Source organism: Adiantum capillus-veneris, chromosome 27, assembly GCF_014529385.1.
Source record: "Adiantum capillus-veneris isolate H3 chromosome 27, ASM1452938v2, whole genome shotgun sequence".
Classification (NCBI taxonomy): Eukaryota; Viridiplantae; Streptophyta; class Polypodiopsida; order Polypodiales; family Pteridaceae; genus Adiantum; species Adiantum capillus-veneris.
Window position 1 is genome coordinate 140,032,488 of NC_140957.1, and position 7,570 is coordinate 140,040,057.

The following is a 7,570-nucleotide window of genomic DNA, read 5'->3' on the forward strand; positions in this document are numbered from 1 at the left end:
ACCTTGTCGTTTGACTGCCACTCCTCCTGTCCTGCTAGCGGGGATGTGCCTGTAGCCTCATGTGTGGCTTCTTGCTGCCTCGTCACTGCTGGTGGTTCTTGTGTAGAGGTAGATGGTCGGTTTTCTTCTAGGGTATCCTGAGGCTTTGATGCCTCGGCAGTTTTTGGTTGAGTGGAAGTAGATGGGGTTGGATCAGACCTTGCTGTCTCTTCAAGTGATGGCCTTTCTTCTTTCTTTTGCTCAGTTTCTGTCTCATGTGCAGTGGTGGACTATTTTTCCGCATCTGCTTCTTCATCAGTCTCTTGTTCAGATCTACTTGCTTTTTCCTTTTCTGGTTTTTGAGTATCTTTTGCTGCCTTCTCCAGTTCTGGCTCGGCTTCTTTTTATTTTTTGTCCGTCGGGGTGGTCAGCTTCTTGTGCATATTCTGTTTGTTGAGTGGACTCAGAATATTTCTGTTTGTTGAGTGGACTCATAATCTTTCTCTTTCTTAGGTTCCGCTTCTTCATTGGTGTCTTTGCCCGTAGGTGATGGTGGTGGGCTAGGCATGGGATGGTCTTGTTGTTCTATAGACGGTGAGGTGGGTCGAGGGGATCCATGACTTTGCTCTTGTCTAGCCATTTCCTCGGCTTGCCTTTGGTCTTCTGCCTCCTTGGCTTTTTTAGCAGCTTCTTCTACCTCCTTCAGCTTTAGAGATTCAGCCTCTTGGTACATTCTTTCTAAATGCTCTGTTGGATCATCCGCCTCTGTTCTTGTATGATGCTTTGTTCGAGGGCCTTTAAGTCCTGTGAGTACCCATTTTTCTGGGTCCTTCCCTTGTGCTTGTCTACTGCGTTGGTACGCCTGTTTCTCTCTTTCAAAGCGCACTTGTTTTTGAGCTGGCTCTTCTTGGTGTGCGGCCATAGCTTTTCTTTTCATCTCTTCTCTCCAAGCTCTCTTTTCTTTGTTGTCAGAGCTCTCGTTGCTGTGCCTTTTCGGCGAGCTGTCAGGTGACTCTTCATCAGATTTATATGATCTTTTACCTGACCTTGTAGCTCTTGGAGAGGGTTGTGCTGAAAATATCCATGTGTTCTGATTAGAGGCAGGCGGTAGGTTGTCGGCCATGCCAATGGCATGATATGCTATTCGAGTCAAGACCTCTAGCGCACCCAAGTATGTGATTTTTCCTTCCTTCTTGGTGCCATTCAAGGTTGTCAAGACATAGTGCGGGTGGTCCACTGGTTGTCTTGTTGTCGACTTGAGAACCTGAGTGAATGTGGTGGCCACGACGTGATTTGGTGTAGTGTACCTGGTGGCCTTTTTGCGAAGAAATGGAAGTGTTGATGGTACAAACAGGCTGGCTCTTCCACTTGTTTGTGAATGAGGTCAGTGAATGTAGCCGCGGCTGTCTCTTTGGTAAATGTGCCTGCGGTTTTCCTGTCCCTTGCTCGCATGGTCATCCCTTTTGTGGGCAGTCTGAGTGCCCTACCACTATCTCTTTTGTGATCACTACTTCGACCTTGTTCCCTTGGGGGTCAGATATCTGTGCGGTTCCGTCTTCTTTGATGGTGGATAGAAGCTCATAAGCCTTCTGAAAATCCACTCGCAAGGCTCTTGTTCGTAGAAATGCATGAGCCCCAACCTACGGTTAGCTTCTTTGGTTTCTGGTTTGGCAACTACATCATAGACTTCTTTGGGCAGGAGTTGCAACTCCACTTGATGCCCCTCTTCACTTTTGAACTTTCCAGTGAAGACCGTAGCATGGTGCTCTTCTAACTGTTCTCTGGAAAGGTAGGATGCCTTTGCTGCTTTGACTGACTCGGGGTCTAGTTGATACGCGGGTAGTTCTTGTAGTTTCTCTTTTTGGTTTAGCTTCTTCTTAGCCCTCTCCACTGCTTGCATGGCTCCTGTTCAGTGAATAAGTGCAAAGTTAGCAGATTTGTCGAAATTATCTCTGAAATGTCCTTTTAGACTGAAATGCTGACAATTTGGTCCACTTTGCTTCAAATCAATTTTTGAACAAGCAAAGATGCATAAAAACATGCAAGGAACAAAAATGTATGGTCAAAACAAAATTTTACAACCAAAGTAAATAATTGCGATTATTTACAGCTGAGAAAAATTTTCAACTTTTTGCAAACTTGACTTTATAGGCTTGAAGTATATAACAAATACATGCTTTGAGTGAAATATGGGCTCATTTGGATGCATAGGGTGAAAATGGTACCAGATTTTGGCTTTAAGTCTCTGAAACAGTAGATATAAAGAAAATTTGAGATTTTGAGCTCCAAATTGATTCAAAATTGGCTAGTGGGCTTAACACATCATGTACTTTGAATGTATGCTGGCAAAATATCAAAATTCCTCAATTTTGACCAAAAAGTAAATAATTGCGATTATTAACCTTTCTTCCAAAATCGATATTTTTTGGTACAAATTGGTTCTAGGCATTGTATAGACCTTGGGTATGAGATATGAAGTGATTTGGATCAAGAAATGTTGTCCATAACTGAAATTTTGGCTTGCAAGGACTTCTTTGCGTTTTTTGGCAATTTTATAAGTAATGGGTGGTCATTTTGGCTCATACTTGATTTTTGGCATGTAATAGGTGTGTGTACACATGATAGGTGAGATGATTTGACAATTTACAAGCAAAACTGATGCAAAAGTAAATAATCACGCTTATTTACAACCGTGACAAAAACTTTGCAAAACCTACAAACTTTGACCTAGACATGTTCAATACACCTAATACAAGTCCTAAATTGAATTTGGTCAAGTTTGGTCATGCCAGCATCACTTTGTGCTGTGTCGACTTTGAAATCACCGCTTTTTGTGACTACACTTCTTGTTGGGTTGGTCGGTCAACTTTGAGGCTTTGGACTTGTCCGCAACATAGTCGTGAAGCAATCTGTCCAATTCTGGCTCATTTGGAGTGAGTTTGACCCCATATGTCGAATTTGACACTTTGTAACCTTCGAGCCATTTTCTGTTTTTCGAGGGCTTTGCTTGATGGATTTCACCAAACCAATCATATACGTTGTATATGGACCTCATAAACAAGCCATCTGTGGAGTCAGGTCGGAATTCTGGCATTTTCCAAAAACCTAACTTTTCTACTGGGGACCCCCTCGGCCCCTGCTGAATGGTTAGCTGATGGTGTAGAAGATTCTATTATGTTAGGGCATGCTATGGTTCAAATCCCTTCTGATTTGGTCAAGCTAGCAGGCCACTATGGTCAGTTTTAGGTCGTAGGTCTTCGTGCACTGCTCGGTTTCTAGGTTTTTTTCTAGGGCTTTAGACTAGCTACCGGCCGTACAAAATAGATCATTGTTGAGTAAAGAACTTACCCCTCATGTCTCGTGTGAGACGGCACTGAAAATGGTCAACTGTGGGGTCCAAAAAAGTCGCGCAAAAGAGGCCGAAATCTCTCTCTGCAAAGGCCCCAAGTGGAAATGAGGTGGTTTTAGCCGACCTTGGATATCTATACCCGAACTTCCGAACCAAATTTCCCTAGATTTCCCCTTTAGTCCTACTAGGCCGTGGAATCTATGTTAGACTCAAAAATTTCCCCGATCGGATTCCTGTAGCTCATTCTGCAAGAATTTTGCAAAAGTAGGCCTGGCCATCTAATTTAGGCTTCCCGCTTCCATCTTCTGATTTCATTGAAAATTTTTGTGCTTGTCCGCCTTGTCTTTCTGATCATCATCGTGTCTTCCATTTTTCCATCCGAGCTTCCCTGCTTTTTATTATTGTTTTTGACCTGTTTATTTGAAAAAATCAAAGAAAATAGCAAGATGCTCTAAAAAAGTAAAGTCAAAATCCAATAATCAAGAAAATCCCTTGAAAAACACAGCTTTATTGTTTTTTGTCGGACTTTTGTATTTTTAAGTCTCATTATCAATAAAAATGATGAAAAATACCCAAAAAAGGACTATTTTTGATGATTTTTTGATAGTATATACACTATTTACACTCATCGGGAAGGTATTATTTGTGAATTTTCCCTTGATGATAAATTATAAGGTTATTATTAGGTAATTTTGCAAAAAATCACACGTTAACATCAAACTTTTTCCTCCCTCTTCAAACATTGCCCTTAATTACTTAGTACTTAGTACTTAGTGCCCTTCCACCCCTCCTAGATGGCGTACTCCAAGACGACTATGTGCGTGGGTGGAACAATCGTGTCTATGCATAGCCGTGGTTGGCTCTACCATGCTATGAAGATCAATGCAATTCAAACCAATATGCTGTGCAAGAGTTGGGTCTTGAGTAATTAACTCTAGGGTTTCCGATGTCGAGGTTTGTTGCTGATGTCTTCCAAAGAGAAAATCTTGTAGCTTGTGTGCTCTTTGTTTGATTGTACCATCAGGATGCTTTAGCGCACTGATTGCTTGAGCTGTTGGTAGCACTTTTGACTATTGTCGAGCTTTTTCTCGCCATTGGTAGCTTGGTCGGCTTGGCGCTGCACGGTGTGGTGGAGTCTGTTGAGACTTAACTCACCATTGCTTGATTGGTTTCGCGGTTTGGGGAGAAGATAACTACTCCTTTTTCTTCCAAACCATTTCTATGTTAGGTTCCCTTTTTGGAGATGCTCGTCTCTGTGTTTTAACCCTTGGAACCTTCTTTTGTTGTGTCGATGAAATTTTAGGCACCCAATCGGCTTATCCTTAAGCTGTGTTTTTGGTGCCCAAATTTGCCTGACTCCTTGCATGCTACATGTAGCATTTGATTGTCGAGGGGATGGAGAAGATTGACTACTTCATGGTTTGGTATGCTAATGGTCTTCGTAGTTGTTGAGGAGGTTGCGGGGTGAAGTTTTGCCTTGGAGGATAAGATCTTGGCTTCATTCCTCCCTGCTGATTAGCTATGAACATCAAAGTTCCTTGATCCACAATCACTCCCTCATTAGACATCATGGAAGTGTCTGGTTGTGGAATGTAACTGGTGGTAGGATTCGTCATCCATGGATCATACATCTGCCCCCCTCCTGTACTGAGTTCTACAGTTTGACCACATCCATAGTTCTCGTCCGTGTGGTAGGGCGGTGTAGGCACTAAGGCTCTTTCCTCTATTGGCTGATCTATATACACGTACCTGACTGCTGCCTGGGCTTCCCCTGGCAGTGGTGGTTGATGTCCAAGGACAAGTTTCTCTCTTTCCAGCCTTGGTTGAACATCCGGGTGTCCTGTGGCATATCTAGGTGGTGGTGGTGGTGCCCTATTCATCTGATATGGAGGAATGTCTTGCCCTTGTTGTGGCTGGTACACAGGGTTTGGCTGGTACTGCCTTTCTCTCACATATCCCCTTTGGTGATAGCACTCTTTCGTTGAATGATTTGTCCACTTTTGTTCTATTTCACACCACTTTTGTTGCCGCAGTCTAGGTTGGTCTCGTGGCTGAGGTTGCATCACATGACACTGGGTTGTGGGATGACTCCCTCCACAGATGCTACATACGCGTAATTGTGGCTGTCTCACATGTTGAGGTGCCAATGCAGCATTGTTGAAACGCTCAAGGAGTTTGTCTATAAGGGCATCGGTTTCTCCAGCGGTTCGCACAGGGGTTGTTGGTCCCGTGTTCACAACACTGGTAGTCACCCTCGAGTCGCTTGACCTGGTATCAGAATCCTTTCGGGATTCTCCATATATATTGCAATTGTCGACCAGGTCTACCGCTTCTTTGATAACCTCGTCTAAAGTTTGGCATCTTTGAATATGCAAATCCTTCTTGAGATTCTCATCTAGTAACCCTTCTATGAAGAGCAACGCTAGCCTTTCTTGTTGAGGGATCTCCCTAGGAGGACATCTCTCCACATATTGCTTCAATCTGAAGGCGGCTTCCTTTACTTTCTCTTTCTCTTGTTGTTTGAAAGAGTATATTTGTGAGACTGTGTCATGCTTTATCCCACGTTTGGTGAATTCTTGGACAAAGTCAGATAAGAGATCCTCTATGTCAGAGAATGAGCTCTTACTTAATGGCTGGAACCAAGTCATAGCAGTACCCTCTAAGGTCAATCCAAAGCCCTCATATTGCGTATGGAATTCATGTACTTGCTCTGCTCTCAGCACTTGTCTAAAGGCAGAAGCATGGGCATATGGATCCCAAGATCCTGTATATTTAGACGGCACACATTTGGCGACTTGATGCGGCCTTAGGGGTCTGAATCCTACAGTTGGTGTCCCAAGTACTTGTATAGTGTCCCCTGTATGTGCAGTAGTGGTTCTCTGTTGTGGGCTACATTTTGCGTCGTTTGAGTAGCTCTACCTGAGTTTCTGTTTGTCTCATTTTGTCGATGAATTCCTCCGGAGAGTTCTTCATCGCGTGGTGGATTCCTTGTTCCCGCTTGGAACGAATATCCACTCATGTTTGGCACTTGTTGCGTGTGGAATTCTGTTTTTTGAATAGGTTCAAAGAAACTAGTCTGACCAGGATTCTGCATAGGTCGCCTCTCTACTTGCCTCTCTACTTGGATTGGTCTTAGGATGTCATCGTCCATTAAGTTTCTTACTGGGATTGTAGGCGGTGCACTTGCTGTGGGCTTTGCTACTTCAGGGTACACAATGGGTAACCCTAAGCATGTATACCTACTCATCTTTGCAGCAGAGATCGGCGTGTACTCCTGACCAAACTTGTCTACGATTAAGAATTTGCTTTCATTCAAGAGGTAGACATACAAAGTCTTATCCGGAGTAGCCTCTTTCTCGTTTACATCCTCATTGACATAGTACGCAGCGGTTTCTTTAGGAAAGGCTTTGTAAATTCCCCATCGAGGATTGTCGGACATAAGCCTTCTAGTGGTGAAAGATTTGAACATGGTTCTATTGTTGTTTTCCTCTAGAGGCGGTTTCTCCTTGACCTCATCATCAGCTTTCGTCTTGGACGCATTTCGTCCCCATTTTTCCGCGACATCGAGGCTTTTGACTATCATGGAGTACGCACCCTGCTCATCCATATAACCTCCTTTGCCATCATAAGTGGCCAGGACCCTATACTGTAATTCGACTGGATTATCTCCAATTTGAACACAGCTATGGTTCATAGAATCCTTGAAGATTCTGGCATCTTGTCCATTGTTATAGGCATATAGCAAGATTGCTGGAGGTCTCTCATGGTCTTTGTAGGATTCTCCCATAAAGTTAACTCCCTTTTTGAAGTTCACTGATGGTTGTCCCCCTGCCATGGTCTGATAGTATAGATCTTCTGATGATGTGTCAGAGATGTAATCCTCTGGGATTGGGCCTAAGGATACCTGGGTGGTTTGATTGACACTCTCTTCCGTAGAAACTTGACTCACTCGGTCCCTAAGTGGTCTATGTCTTGAGGGTACTACAGCTCCTGACCTCAAAAACATGAAACATGCTTAACCTTGGATGCACTAACCTGGAAAGTTACCTTAATTCTAGCTAGCTGTGCTCTCAGGCTCCTGGTACACCATGCAAGCAGTTTACACACTTTTACTATCTATTTGAAGTATTTCTCAGTATAGAAACTATATATATACATGCATTCAATGTATAGATTAGGTGGCAAGCCAAATATCACAATTTGAGCACTGGACAGTATTGCACTTCCCTCTTTAGGTGACCA

General features: G+C 43.4%; 1 pseudogene; it reads right to left on the reverse strand.

The window, feature by feature from the left end:
• Positions 1-6,217: 6,217 nt before the first annotated feature.
• Positions 6,218-6,797, reverse strand: LOC147422843 (uncharacterized; annotated as a pseudogene).
• Between the last annotated feature and the right edge of the window lie 773 nt (positions 6,798-7,570).